Genomic DNA, 16624 nt, shown 5'->3' on the forward strand with positions numbered 1-16624 from the left:
CAGACACAGGGAGAACAGGCCGGGAATCGAACCCGGGACCCTGGAGCTGTGAAGCCACAGTGCTACCCTCTGTGCTACCGTGCCGCGTAATGAGTCACACACACAACCTCCCACCCCACCCCAGACACACACACACACACACGTGTACAGACAAACACAAACTCACACACAGACACAAACTCAGACAGGCTGCGTCAATACAGCTCTCAAATGGAGCGAGATCCATTCTCCACCTTTAACTTGGAGAGGTGTATCTGGCCTGTGTGTGACCCAAGTCACACACTGACTCTGAACATCCTCACAACAGCTTGCGGACAGACTTTTCTAAAGCACTTTTCATAACCTTTGGGTATCACAAACTGCTTCACAGGCAATGGAACCCTTTTGAAATCTAGTCAGTGGTAATTTAGGAAATGGACCAGCGAATTTCAGAGAGACACACAGAAACAGGATGAGATTGTGCTGTACATGTTTCACAGCTGACACTGAGACACACACGAGATGTACAATATCAATTATTATTCTGAAGCATGTGATTAAATCACTCTTAAACTAAATTCCAGTGTTTCAGAGTAAAGCTTTATCTGCACTGTCCATCAAACACTCACAACCCAAATACTGTCTGGCTTAAATACAGAGTCAAAATCCCTCTGTCCGGTCCAAAGAATTTTTCATTGCAGACAGTTATTTTTATTTTATGGAAAAGCAGAACTCAAATTGCACCGAATCCAAGGGGGGACTCTTGTTTATTTCAGCCCTTCACATTTAAACATGAAGTTTAAGCTCCGATTACAGGTGTCTGCTTGTCTCTGTTTGTGTATTCTCTGTTATTGTTGTTTTGTCACTTGTCTGAAGTATTTGAATAATAGGCCTTGGTTAATCAATCCTTTCTCTCAGCACATGGAAGTTGTGAATCTTCAAGGCTGTCAGTCTGATATAGATAACAAAAAACTACATCCTTTGATCAATCCATTCCCCAACCCTAAATAGATCTCACATATTTCCATAATGCAGGAATATCTCCATCAAAACTTCTAATTATTTCCCAATACTCTTGTTAACACTTGCCTGTAAAACCTAAATTCCACTGACAGATTCCGAAAGCTGCACAGAAAAATGACTGGTTATTTTAAACTTTGAAACAAAACTATTTGAACTTGTGCTTCAATCCTATTATACAGAAATGTTGTCCGGTGGGCTGACAGTTTCTCAGTAAGACTGAAACATTGAGGTACGCCTCGCACTGCACTTGGCAACATTTGTGGCACTTCCAAAATCTACCATACATTGCTGTCTGTATTGTGTGAATCTCGCTGTGAAATATCTGTACAGTTTAAACTTCCACTGTTTATGTCTTCTCATCGTTTATAAAGATCACGGTTCTATCCTTTTTAAGTCTAAAGCACATCATCGAAACATTTCCCAACACTGAAACACGTCCACCAGTTCAGTGTACCGCCAAAACGATAATATCTCCCTGCAATTTGATGTTTCCAGCTATGTTGCTTACAACGCTGTCTAATGTTTGGTGTCATTGGCAAACTGGGATGTGTAGCATTCTATCAAATGGTCTTAAATGGCTACTATATATGTATGTGTGTGCGCCAATGTGTGTGTACACGCACGTGTGTGTGTGTGTGTGTGTGTGTATGTATCTGTTGCCGTGTATGTACCAGTCAGTGTGTGCACGCACATGTGTGTGTGTGTATCTGTGAACTTGTGTGTGTATACGCATTTAAGTCTCAAAGGAAAATCTGAGCATGTGTAGGCGATTTGGCCCATCGAGTCTGCTCCACCATTCAAACAGATCCTGGCACGCACAGACGCTCGCACACTCACACACACATTCCTATTGTATTATACACAGTCGATTTGTGTCTGGAACATGCTCAATGATTGAGCTTCCACAACCCTCTGGATCAGAGAATTCCAAGATTCTCCATCCTCTCAATGAAGAAATTCCTCCTCATCTCAGTCTGCAATGGTCTACCCCTGATTCTGAGCATTCATGTCAAGACGGTGAGAATACAAGACCAGGGATGTACTTCTGAGGTTGTATAAGGCTCAGACCCCATTTGGAGTATTGTGAGCAGTTTTGGGCCCAGTATCTAAGGAAGGATGTGCTGCCTTGGAAAGGGTCCAGTGGAGGTTCACAAGAATGATCCCTGGATTGAAGAACCTGTCATATGAGGAATGGTTCAGGACACTGGGTCTGTACTGAGTTTAGAAGGATGTGGGGGATCTTATTGAAACTTATAGGATACTGTGAGGCCTGGATAGAGTGGACGTGGAGAGGATGTTTCCACTTGTAGGAACAATTAGAAGCAGAGGACACCATCTCAGACTAAAAGGACGATCCTTTAAAACACGCATGCGCCGCCCGGAGATGTCATTTCCGCGCCAGCTGGCGGGGCACCAAAGGCATTTTCTGCCAGCTGGCGGGGCGGAAATTCCTCCGGCTCCGACCTAGCCCCTCAATGTTGGGGCTCGGCCCCCAAAGATGCGGAGCATTCTGCACCTTTGGGGCGGCGCGATGCCCGTCTGATTTGCGCCGTTTTGGGCGCCAGTCGGCAGACATCGCGCCGTTTCCGGAGAATTTCGCCCCACATTTGCTTCTTTTCCAATTCCCTTTAATTCTGTGCCATCTCGTTCTTGAGCTTCTTAATAGTGGGATCCGTTTCTCCCTGTCTACTCTGTCCGGCACCCCCAAGAATTTGAACACCTCTATCAAATCTCCTCTTGGCCATTTCTCTGCGTGGAGAACAGACCCAACCTCTCCAATCTAACCTCATCACTGAAGTTTCTCATTCCTGAACCATTCTTGTGAACCTCCTCTGCACTCGCTCCAGTGTGTTCACACCCTTCCTATCATGTGGCACCCAGAACTGTCCACAATATTCCAGCTGAGGTCTAACTAGTGTCTTGTATAACTTCAGCCTTACCTCCTCGCTCTTGTACCAATGCGGAAAATACTGAGCAGGTCAGGCAGCATCTGTGGAGAGAGAAATAGAATCTTGGACCAGGGCGACTGGCAGATAGACAGATAGAGAAAAGTCCACACACACAGTAACACACTTACCCTCACACAGACACCCTGCTCTAAACAGATAGAAAATGCGGCAGATCACTTCTCCATCAGTAAATGGAAGGAGATTAATTGGATTTCTCTTCAAAAATACCAGCTCACATTTAAAAAGAATGGGTGGGTGGGAGGGTTGGTGCTTCCCAATCTTTTGTATTGTTATTGGGCGGTGAATTTGGAGAAGATTGGGCAATGGTGGGGAGAGGAAGAAGCGGAATGGGTACAGGTGGTGGAAGCATCGTGTAAAGGGGCTAGTTTGCAGACTTCAGCTGCGGCTCCACTGCCATTTCCCCCGGGGAGGTTTACACAAAGCCCGGTGCTGGCATCTTCCTTCAACATCTGGAGCAAGCGGAGACGCCATTTTGGTTTGGTAAACTTGACGGTGCGAGCCCCTAATTATGGAAACCCCCGATTCACCCCGGCGGCAAGACTGGATACAATATTTAAACAGTGGCATAAAGCTGGGCTGAGACAGGTTAAAGACTTGTTGTTGGAAAGTAGATTTGAAGAATTGAGGGAGAAACATAAAATGCAGAGGGAGGTGAAGTTTAATTATCTTCAATGATGAAACTTGGTGAAAAAGGAGTTGTCCTCGTTCGTTTGCCTACCAGAGAACTAGGTGCTGGATAAATTGCTCCTCCCAGCTAAGTTGGTGATGGGAGAATTACTAACATTTACAGGTGGCTGATGGACAGAAAGAAAGCAGCGATTGAAGAGATGAAACAAAAGTGGAAGGAAGAGTTGGATGTGGCGTTGGAATGGGGACGATGGAGTGAGATTATACCAGGGTCAATGCGACATCTTCATGTGCTCTGATGGGCTTGATACAATTCAAGGATGTACACAGGAGCCATATGACACAGGACCGAATGAGCAGATTCTTCACAGAGGGAGAAGATAAATGTGAGAATGTCAAGGAGGACCAGTTAACCATGTCCACATCTTCTGGTCACGTCCACAATTCGTGGGCTTCTGGCTCTCGCTATTTAAAACACAAACAAAAGTTGTGGAGGTGGAAATATTACTGGGACCACGTGAGGCAATTTCTGGGGTGTCGGAAGTACCGGGACTAATGGATGGGGACGGGGCCGATGTGGTGGCCTTTGCCACATTGATCGCCCGGAGGCTAATTTTATTGGAAGGGAAGTCAGAAGATCCGCCAAAAATATCAACATGGTTGAGGGATATTGCGGAATTCCTTAAACTTGAGAAACTAAAGTTAGCCCTTTGTGGCTCAGATGGGGGTTTCTGGACGAGATGGAAGCTGTTCTTGTCTCTATTTACATATCTGTTTGTTGCCAGTGGGGAAGGGGAGGGAAGAGGGGAAAGGTTTAATGGAAATAAAGGAATAAATGTCAAATGAGGAGAATAGTATTTTGTTTCTGTTGTGACTGACTGATTGTTTGTATGTTGTTATGTCCGTCCTCATCGGAATGAAAATATTTTCAAAAAACAGAGCAACAGTGACCACACTTATTAAAAAGTAGCTCACGGACTGCAAAATGTTTGAAGGTCATGAGTTAAAAGTCTTAAACTTAAACGTGGGAATGAGGGAGTTAATTCATCCTTTCCACAGGGGACGTGGGGGAATTTTCCACTATGACCACATTTCTGATTGTGGAATCTTACTGTGCAATCAATATGCCTGCTGTCAGTTTGTACATGTTCAAGTAGAAAGAGAGAAAGAAATCCATCTTCAGAGACTCTGATCTTAATTTTGAAAGTGCCACCGTTTTTGGGCTCTTCCTGTACACAAGCTGCCTGCAGAATTCCCCAAGTTAAAAACAAGGTGAGAGTGGAGAGTGAGGGGCGAGTGAACAGAAAGTAGATGGGGTTATCAAAGAACAAAGAACAAAGAAATGTACAGCACAGGAACAGGCCCTTCGGCCCTCCAAGCCCGTGCCGACCATACTGCCCGACTAAACTACAATCTTCTACACTTCCTGGGTCCGTATCCTTCTATTCCCATCCTATTCATATATTTGTCAAGATGCCCCTTAAATGTCCCTATCGTCCCTGCTTCCACTACCTCCTCCGGTAGCGAGTTCCAGGTACCCACTACCCTCTGCGTAAAAAACTTGCCTCGTACATCTACTCTAAACATTGCCCCTCTCACCTTAAACCTATGCCCCCTAGTAATTGACCCCTCTACACTGGGGAAAAGCCAAACTGACTGTTTTCATTGGATCCAAATTGTTTCATTATAAATTCTAATCTCATGAACTGACATCAGTGGATTTCAGTGAAAAATCCCATTGAACCTCCTTTTCTAATAAAAAGATGTTGTTGCCGATGACCCTGTATTGATTGAGGAATAAGCTTTACATCTCAGTGAGAAAAAATCAAATTGAATCCAAATTTATAGAGCAGCTCATTGAAGAAATCTGTCTGTGAACAACATGTAAAATATGAAGTGAAACTTTGCAATGAGCTTTGTTTTTGTGGCCAGGGATTTCTCTTAAAGACCAATCAAACACTCCCAGGACAGGTACAGCACGGGGTTAGATAAAGAGTAATGCTCCCTCTACACTGTCCCCATCAAACACTCCCAGGACAGGTACAGCACAGGGTTAGATCCAGAGTAAAGCTCCCTCCACGCTGTCCCCATCAAACACTTCCAGAGCAGATACAGCACGGGGTCAGATACAGAGTAAAGCTCCCTCTACACTGTCCCCATCAAACATTCCCAGGACAGGCACAGCACGGGTTAGATACAGAGTAAAGCTCCCTCTGCACTGTCCCCATGAAACACTCCCAGGACAGGTACAGCACGGGGGTAGAATCAGAGTAAATCTCCCTCGACACTGTCACCATCAAACACTCCCAGGCCAGGTACAGCACGGGGTTAGATGCAGAGTAAAGGTCCCTCTACACTGACCCCATCAAACACTCCCAGGACAGGTACAGCATGGGGTTAGATACAGAGTAATGCTCCCGCTACACTGTCCCCATCTAACAGTCCTAGGACAGGTACAGCACGGGGTTAGATACAGAGTAAAGCTCCCTCTACACTATCCCCATCAAACACTCCCAGGATAGGTACAGCACGGGCTTAGATACAGAGTAAAGCTCCCTCCACGTCGTCCCCATCAAACACACCCAGGACAGGTACAACACGGGGTTTGATACAGAGTGAAGCTCCCTCTACACTGTCCCCATTAAACATTAACAGGACAGGTACAGCATAAGATTAGATAAAGAGTAAAGCTCCCTCTGCACTGTCCCCATCAAACACTCCTAGGACAGGTACAGCACGGGGTGAGATACAGAGTAAAGCTCCCTCTAGACTGTCCCCATCAAACACTCCCATGACAGGTACAGCACAGGGTTAGATCCAGAGTAAAGCTCCCTCCACGCTGTCCCCATCAAACACTTCCAGAGCAGATACAGCACGGGGTCAGATACAGAGTAAAGCTCCCTCTACACTGTCCCCATCAAACATTCCCAGGACAGGCACAGCACGGGTTAGATACAGAGTAAAGCTCCCTCTGCACTGTCCCCATGAAACACTCCCAGGACAGGTACAGCACGGGGGTAGAATCAGAGTAAATCTCCCTCGACACTGTCACCATCAAACACTCCCAGGCCAGGTACAGCATGGGGTTAGATGCAGAGTAAAGGTCCCTCTACACTGACCCCATCAAACACTCCCAGGACAGGTACAGCATGGGGTTAGATACAGAGTAATGCTCCCGCTACACTGTCCCCATCTAACAGTCCTAGGACAGGTACAGCACGGGGTTAGATACAGAGTAAAGCTCCCTCTACACTATCCCCATCAAACACTCCCAGGATAGGTACAGCACGGGCTTAGATACAGAGTAAAGCTCCCTCCACGTCGTCCCCATCAAACAGTCCCAGGACAGGTACAACACGGGGTTTGATACAGAGTGAAGCTCCCTCTACACTGTCCCCATTAAACATTAACAGGACAGGTACAGCATAAGATTAGATAAAGAGTAAAGCTCCCTCTGCACTGTCCCCATCAAACACTCCTAGGACAGGTACAGCACGGGGTGAGATACAGAGTAAAGCTCCCTCTAGACTGTCCCCATCAAACACTCCCATGACAGGTACAGCACAGGGTGTGATACAGAGTAAAGCTCTGGGGCAGCACGGTAGCATTGTGGATAGCACAATTGCTTCACAGCTCCAGGGTCCGAGGTTCGATTCCGTCTTGGGCCACTGTCTCTGCGGAGTCTGCACATCCTCCCCGTGTGTGCGTGGGTTTCCTCCGGGTGCTCCGGTTTCCTCCCACAGTCCAAAGATGTGCAAGTTAGGTTGATTGGCCAAGCTAAATTGCCCTCAGTGTCCAAATTGTCCAGATGTAGCTCCCTCTACATCTGTCCTCACCAGATACTCCCAGGAGAGGTACATAGGAACAGGAATGGGCCATTCAGCTGATCGAGCCTGCCTTAGCGACTAGACCACCTGAATCAATAACCTATTTTAATAATCCGATACAAAGCCCTGGATGAATTTATTTCCTAGCAGCATCAGTAGCTGTAAATCCTGCTCTACACTGTGTCAGAAATATTACTGCATTTGAGAATGTCATTGTGAATATTACCTTGTAATATATAACCGTTCTCATCCATATCTCTATTGAGAACACATTAGCTCCTTTCCCAGTGATCACTGCAGTTGACCCCGTCACTGTTAATACGATAAGCTCTTGTCCCAGTTAATACTACATTACACCATACTGCTGTGGACACTACAATTAACCCTTTTGGAGTGCTGACTACCATGTACCCAGGGTAAGAGCCTGTGGGACTACCATGTATAATAAACTTTATTGTCACAAGTAGGCTTCCATTAATACTGCCATGAAGTTACTGTGAAAATCCCCTAGTCGCCACATTCCGGCGCCTGTTCGGGTACACAGAGGGAGAATTCAGAATGTCCAAATTACCCAACAGCGCGACTTTCAGACTTGTGGGAGGAAACCGGAGCTCCCGGAAGAAAACCACGCAGACACAGGGAGGACGTGCCGGGAATCGAACCCGGGACCCTGGAGCTGTGAAGCCACAGTGCTACCCTCTGTGCTACCGTGCCGCGTAATGAGTCACACACACAAAACCTCCCACCCCACCCCAGACACACAAACACGTGTACAGACAAACACAAACTCACACACCGACACAAACTCAGACAGGCTGGGTCAATACATCTTTCAAATGGAGCGAGATCCATTCTCCACCTTTAACTTGGAGAGGTGTATCTGGCCTGTGTGTGACCCAAGTCACACACTGACTCTGAACATCCTCACAACAGCTTGGGGACAGACTTTTCTAAAGCATTTTTCATAACCTTTGGGTATCACAAACTGCTTCACAGGCAATGGAGCCCTTTTGAAATCTAGTCAGTGGTAATTTAGGAAAGGACCAGCGAATTTCAGAGACACACAGAAACAGGATGAGATGGTGCTGTACATGTTTCACAGCTGACACTGAGACACACACGAGATGTACAATAACAATTATTATTCTGAAGCATGTGATTAAATCACCCTTAAACTAAATTCCAGTGTTTCAGAGTAAAGCTTCATCTACACTGTCCATCAAACACTCACAACCCAAATACTGTCTGGGCTTAAATACAGAGTCAAAATCCCTCTGTCCTGTCCAAAGAATTTTTCATTGCAGATAGTTATTTTTATTTTTTGGAAAAGCAGAACTCAAATTGCACCGAATCCCAGGGTGGACTCTTGTTTATTTCAGCCCTTCACATTTAAACATGAAGTTTAAGCTCCGATTACAGGTGTCTGCTTGTCTCTGTTTGTATATTCTGTTATTGTTGTTTTGTCACTTGTCTGAAGTTTTTGAATAATCGGCCTTGGTTAATCAATCCTTTCTCTCAGCACATGGAAGTTGTGAATCTTCAAGGCTGTCAGTCTGATATAGATAACAAAAAACTACATCCTTTGATCAATCCATTCCCCAACCCTAAATAGATCTCACACATTTCCATAATGCAGGAATATCTCCATCAAAACTTCTAATCAGTTCCCAATACTCTTGTTCACATTTGCCTGTATAACCTAAATTCCACTGACAGATTCCGAAAGCTGCACAGAAAAATGACTGGTTATTTTAAACTTTGAAACAAAACTATTTGAACTTGTGCTTCAATCCTATTATACAGAAATGTTGTCCCTGTGGGCTGACAGTTTCTCAGTAAGACTGAAACATTGAGGTACGCCTCGCACTGCACTTGGCAACATTTGTGGCACTTCCAAAATCTACCAAACATTGCTGTCTGTATTGTGTGAATCTCGCTGTGAAATATCTGTACAGTTTAAACTTCCACCGTTTCTGTCTTCTCATCGTCTATAAAGATCACGGTTCTATCCTTTTTAATTCTAAAGCACATCATCAAAACATTTCCCAACACTGAAACACGTCCACCAGTTCAGTCTACCGCCAAAACGATAATATCTCCCTGCAATTTGATGTTTCCAGCTATGTTGCTTACAACGCTGTCTAATGTTTGGTGTCATTGGCAAACTGGGATGTGTAGCATTCTATCAAATGGTCTTAAATGGCTAATATATATGTATGGGTGTGCACCAATGTGTGTGTACACGCATGTGTCTATGCACGCATGTGTGGGTGTGTGTGTGTATGTATGTATCTGTTGCCGTGTATGTATCAGTCAGTGTGTGCACGCACATGTGTGTGTGTGTATCTGTGAACTTGTGTGTGTATACGCATTTAAGTCTCAAAGGAAAATATGAGCATGTGTAGGCGATTTGGCCCATCGAGTCTGCTCCACCATTCAAACAGATCCTGGCACGCACAGACGCACGCACACTCACACACACATTCCTATTGTATTATACACAGTCGATTTGTGTCTGGAACATGCTCAATGATTGAGCTTCCACAACCCTCTGGATCAGAGAATTCCAAGATTCTTCATCCTTTCAATGAAGAAATTCCTCCTCATCTCAGTCTGCAATGGTCTACCCCTGATTCTGAGCATTCATGTCAAGAGGGCGAGAATACAAGACCAGGGATGTACTTCTGAGGCTGTATAAGGCTCTGGTCAGATGCCATTTGGAGTAATGTGAGCAGTTTTAGGCCCAGTATCTAAGGAAGGATGTGCTGCCTTGGAAAGGGTCCAGTGGAGGTTCACAAGAATGTTCCCTGGAATGAAGAACTTGTCGTATGAGGAATGGTTGAGGACACTGGGTCTGTACTCGTTGGAGTTTAGAAGGATGAGGGGGTCTTATTGAAACTTACAGGATACTGCGAGGCCTGGATAGAGTGGACGTGGAGAGGATGTTTCCACTTGTAGGAAAAACTAGAAGCAGAGGACACCATCTCAGACTAAAGGGACGATCCTTTAAAACAGAGATGAGGAGGAATTTCTTCAGCCAGAGGGCGGTGAATATGTGGAGCTCTTTGCCGCAGAAGGCTGTGGAGGCCAAATCACTGAGTATCTCTAAGACAGAGATAGATCGGTTCTTGATCAATAAGGGGATCAGGGGTTATGGAGAGAAGGCAGGAGAATGGGAATTAGAAAAATATCAGCCATGATTGAATGGCGGAGCAGACTCGATGGGCCGAGTGGCCTAATTCTGCTTCAATGTCTTATGATCTTATGGTTTGAGACTGTGCCCCCTCCCCCTGGGTCTAATCTCACCAGCCAGAGAGACCAGCTGACCTACATCTATCTGGTGATGCCTCGTATGAATTGTGTATGTTTCAAGATCACCTCTCATTTTTCGGCACTCTCGGGAACACAGGTACATTTTCCTCAATCTCTCCTCATCAGACAACTTCACTATCCCAGGGATTCGTCTGGTGAATCTCCGTTACACTCCTTCTACAGCAAGTATATCCTTCCTTAGATATGGAGAACAAAACTCCACACAATGGTCCAGGTGTGTTGTGACCAAGGCTCTGTACAATTACAGCAAGTCATCTTAACCCCAATACTAATAACCCCGAGCGATGAAAGTTAACGTACCATTGGGCTTCCTGATTGCTTAATGTACCCGCACGCTAGCGTTTAGTGACCCATGAATAAGGAGTTAGATACAGAGTAAAGCTCCCTCTACACTGACCCATCAAACACTCCCAGGACAGGTACAGCATGGGGTTAGATACAGAGTAAATCTCCCTCTACACTGACCCATCAAACCCTCCCAGGAAAGGTACAGCACGGGGTTAGATACAGAGTAAATCCCCCTCTACACTGTCCCCATCAAACACTCCCAGGACAGGTACAGCATGTGGTTAGATACAGAGTCAAGCTCCCTCTACACTGTCCCCATCAAACACTCCCAGGACAGGTACAGCACGGGGTTAGATACAGAGTAAAGCTCCCTCTACACTGTCCCCATCAAACACTCCCAGGACAGATACAGCACAGGGTTAGATACAGAGTAAAGCCCCCTCTAAACTGTCCCCATCAAATACTCCCAAGACAGGTACAGCACAGGGTTAGATACAGAGTAAAGCTCCCTCGACACTGTCCCCATCAAACACTCCCAGGACAGGTACAGCACAGGGCTAGATACAGAGTAAAGCTCCCTCTACACTGTCCCCATCAAACATTCCCAGGACAGGTACAGCACGGGGTCAGATACAGAGTAAAGCTCCCTCTACACTGTCCCCATCAAACACTCCCAGGACAGGTACAGCACAGGTTTAGATACAGAGTAAAGCTCCCTCTACACTGTCCCCATCAAACACTCCCAGGACAGGTACAGCACAGGTTTCAATACAGAGTAAAGCTCCCTCTACACTGTCCCCAGCAAACACTCCCAGGACAGGTACAGCACAGGGTTAGATACAGAGTAAAGCTCCCTCGTCACTGTCCCCAGCAAACACTACCAGGTCAGGTTCAGCATGGGGTTACAAACGTAATAAATGTTCCTCCCCAATTTCCACAACAGAAGCTGCCAGGATATTTACAGCAAGTAGAGGGAATGAGGCAATGTTTCCAAAGGAAGGGTTTTATTTTGAAAAAAGATAGCAAATTATCAACATAACAGAATTGACCCCAAATGATGATTACTCCAATACCCAAATCACAAATGATGCAGAATTCATCCCCATCCCACTTTTCTGGATAATCGTAAATAGATAAACAGAGAAATAATTGGCAATAACAGACCACAAGGAATAGGAGCAGGACTGGGCAATTCAGCCCTTCGAGCTCGCTCCACCAGTCAATATGATCATGGAGATTCTTCCATTTCAACACCGTGTTCCTGCCCTATCCCCGTGCCTCTTGCTGATCCATCAATCTCAGTCTAACACCGGCTCAGTGACAGAGTCTCCACATCCCTCTGGGATAGAGAATTCCCAGGATTCACCACCATCTGAGTGACAAAATTCCTCCTCATCTCAGTCCGGCATATCGTTGGTTAACCCACAGAATAAATGGTATCTGGGAATGAATGACAGACTGCAATCTAATGGAGGGCTTCGGGATAGATTATATACAGAATAACAGATACCCACGAGTGAGTTACAGACTGGAATCTAATCGAGGGGTTCGGGGTGGTTTATACATAGAATAACAGATACCCAGGAGTGAGTTACAGACTGGAATCTAATCGAGGGGTTCGGGGTGGTTTATATATAGAATAACAGATACCCAGGAGTGAGTTACAGACTAGAATCTAATCGAGTGGTTCAGGATAGTTTATACATAGAATAACAGATACCCAGGAGTGAGTTACAGACTAGAATCTAATCGAGGGGTACAGGATAGTTTATATAGAATAACAGATACCCGGGAGTGAGTTACAGACTGGAATCTAATCGAGGGGTTCAGGATGGTTTATATCTAGAATAACAGATACCCGGGAGTGAGTTACAGACTGGAATCTAATCGAGGGGTTCAGGATAGTTTATATATAGAATAACAGATACCCGGGAGTGAGTTCCAGACTGGAATCTAATCGAGGGGTTCAGGATAGTTTATATATAGAATAACAGATACCCGGGAGTGAGTTACAGACTGGAATCTAATCGAGGGGTTCAGGGTAGTTTATATATAGAATAACAGATACCCAGGAGTGAGTGACAGACTGGAATCTAATCGCGGGGTTCAGGATAGTTTATATATAGAATAACAGATACCCGGGAGTGAGTTACAGACTGGAATCTAATCGAGTGGTTCAGAATGGCTTATATATAGAATAACAGACACCCAGGAGTGAGTTACAGACTGGAATCTAATCGAGGCGTTCAGGATAGTTTATATACAGAATAACAGATACCCGGGAGTGAGTTACAGACTGGAATCTAATCGAGGGGTTCAGGATGGTTTATATATAGAATAACAGATACCCAGGAGTGAGTTACAGACTGGAATCTAATCGAGGGGTTCGGGGTGATTTATATATAGAATAACAGATACCCAGGAGTGAGAATCTGATCGAGGGGTTCAGGATAGTTTATATATAGAATAACAGATACCCGGGAGTGAGTTACAGTCTGGAACCTAATCGAGGGGTTCAGGATAGTTTATATATAGAATAACAGATACCCGGGAGTGAGTTACAGACTGGAATCTAATCGAGGGGTTCGGGGTGGTTTATATATAGAATAACAGATACCCGGGAGTGAGTTACAGACTGGAATCTAATCGAGGGGTACAGGGTGGTTTATATATAGAATAACAGATACCCGGGAGTGAGTTACAGACTGGTATCTAATCGAGGGGTTCAGGATGGTTTATATATAGAATAACAGATACCCAGGAGTGAGAATCTGATCGAGGGGTTCAGGATAGTTTATATATAGAATAACAGATACCCGGGAGTGAGTTACAGTCTGGAACCTAATCGAGGGGTTCAGGATAGTTTATATATAGAATAACCGATACCCGGGAGTGAGTTACAGACTGGAATCTAATCGAGGGGTTCAGGATGGTTTATATATAAAATAACAGATACCCAGGAGTGAGAATCTGATCGAGGGGTTCAGGATAGTTTATATATAGAATAACAGATACCCGGGAGTGAGTTACAGACTGGAATCTAATCGAGGGGTTCAGAATGGCTTATATATAGAATAACAGACACCCAGGAGTGAGTTACAGACTGGAATCTAATCGAGGCGTTCAGGATAGTTTATATACAGAATAACAGATACCCGGGAGTGAGTTACAGACTGGAATCTAATCGAGGGGTTCAGGATGGTTTATATATAGAATAACAGATACCCAGGAGTGAGTTACAGACTGGAATCTAATCGAGGGGTTCGGGGTGATTTATATATAGAATAACAGATACCCAGGAGTGAGAATCTGATCGAGGGGTTCAGGATAGTTTATATATAGAATAACAGATACCCGGGAGTGAGTTACAGTCTGGAACCTAATCGAGGGGTTCAGGATAGTTTATATATAGAATAACAGATACCCGGGAGTGAGTTACAGACTGGAATCTAATCGAGGGGTTCGGGGTGGTTTATATATAGAATAACAGATACCCGGGAGTGAGTTACAGACTGGAATCTAATCGAGGGGTACAGGGTGGTTTATATATAGAATAACAGATACCCGGGAGTGAGTTACAGACTGGTATCTAATCGAGGGGTTCAGGATGGTTTATATATAGAATAACAGATACCCAGGAGTGAGAATCTGATCGAGGGGTTCAGGATAGTTTATATATAGAATAACAGATACCCGGGAGTGAGTTACAGTCTGGAACCTAATCGAGGGGTTCAGGATAGTTTATATATAGAATAACCGATACCCGGGAGTGAGTTACAGACTGGAATCTAATCGAGGGGTTCAGGATGGTTTATATATAGAATAACAGATACCCAGGAGTGAGAATCTGATCGAGGGGTTCAGGATAGTTTATATATAGAATAACAGATACCCGGGAGTGAGTTACAGTCTGGAACCTAATCGAGGGGTTCAGGATAGTTTATATATAGAATAACAGATACCCGGGAGTGAGTTACAGACTGGAATCTAATAGAGGGGTTCAGGATAGTTTATATATAGAATAACAGATACCCGGGAGTGAGTTACAGACTGGAATATAATCGAGGGGTTCAGGATAGTTTATATATAGAATAACAGATACCCAGGAGTGAGTGACAGACTGGAATCTAATCGAGGGGTTCAGGATAGTTTATATCTAGAACTTACTCACCCTCACTCACACCCACCATTATACACACTTGCACACTCACTCACCTACTCACTCATTCTTACACACTAACTCGCTCACACACTCAAACTCACTTACACAGTCACTCTCATTGACATACTCACACGCTGATTCGCTCACTCTTAGACACACTCACCCTTGCATACACTCGCCATTTACAGATACACTGCAGTGCGATACAATGTGCAATCTAATCGAGGGGTTAGATTTAACTCATTCTTACACACTCTCTTACACACTCACTAACAACCTTACACAATCACTCACTAACACTCACTCTCTCGCACACTCACTCTCTCGCACACTCACTCTCTCGCACACTCACTCACTGGCTCACACTCACTGGCTCACACACTCACTGGCTCTCACACTCACTGGCTCTCACACTCACTGGCTCTCACACTCACTGGCTCTCACACTCACTGGCTCTCACACTCACTGGCTCTCACACTCACTGGCTCTCACACTCACTGACTCTCACACAGTCTCTTACACACTGTCACTCTGACACACTCACTCCCACACGCTAACACATACTCACTCTGCAATCTGGTAGAGAGAGAGAGAGAAATCTCAGATCAGAAACTCTGAACTCAATTTTGAAAGTGGTCATCATTTGTTGGGCTCTCCCTGTGCACAGGTTGCCGGCAGAATTCACAAAATTAACGATAGTGGGGTCAATTTTAAAATGGACCCATTGACTGTAAAGTAATCTCGATTGCCCGGAATTAAAGTCCCTTAACTTGAAGCGGGTATAATTCTGGAAGGAAGCCTGTGTTTTAGGCCGAGACACAAGTATGACGGTGAAATTAAATTCACAGGTCATTTGAATTCAGTTTGAATTCACTCACTCACACTCACACACAGACTGACTCACTCATTCACACTAACGGAGTGTGAACGAGGTTAACGGAGAGAGCGAGGGACACGGAGAGCGAGGGACACAGCGAGAGCGAGGGACACAGCGAGAGCGAGGGACACAGAGTGAGGGACACTGCAAGCGCGAGGGACACTGCAGGCGCGAGGGACACTGCAAGCGCAAGGGACACTGCAAGCGCAAGGGACACTGCAAGCGCGAGGGACACAGCGAGAGTGAGGGGGACAGAGAGAGCGAGGGACACAGCGAGAGAGAGGGGGACACAGCGAGAGAGGGACACAGCGAGAGAGACAGAGAGAGGGGGACACAGAGGGACAGGGACACAGAGAGAGTGACACAGATAGAAAAAGGTACGCAGTGAAAGAGAGGGATAGAGTGAGATAGGACACAGAGAGAGACAGGGACACAGAGGGAGAGAGGGATACAGAGGGGGACAGAGAAAGGTGGGCACACAGACAGAGTGAGGGACACACAAAGAAAGAGGTACACAGCGGGTCAGGATCTGAGGTTT

At 45.3% G+C, this 16624-nt stretch overlaps 1 long non-coding RNA gene across 1 annotated transcript in view; it reads right to left on the reverse strand.

Moving 5' to 3' along the window:
• The window catches only part of LOC140406707 (uncharacterized), an 84435-nt gene that overhangs the window by 33826 nt on the left and 33985 nt on the right, over positions 1-16624 (reverse strand). The window contains exon 7 of the long non-coding RNA XR_011939251.1: positions 2943-2992. This is a non-coding gene — a long non-coding RNA (uncharacterized lncRNA). The remainder of the gene's footprint in view (positions 1-2942; positions 2993-16624) is intronic.

Source organism: Scyliorhinus torazame, unplaced genomic scaffold (genome assembly GCF_047496885.1).
Source record: "Scyliorhinus torazame isolate Kashiwa2021f unplaced genomic scaffold, sScyTor2.1 scaffold_800, whole genome shotgun sequence".
NCBI lineage: Eukaryota > Metazoa > Chordata > Chondrichthyes > Carcharhiniformes > Scyliorhinidae > Scyliorhinus > Scyliorhinus torazame.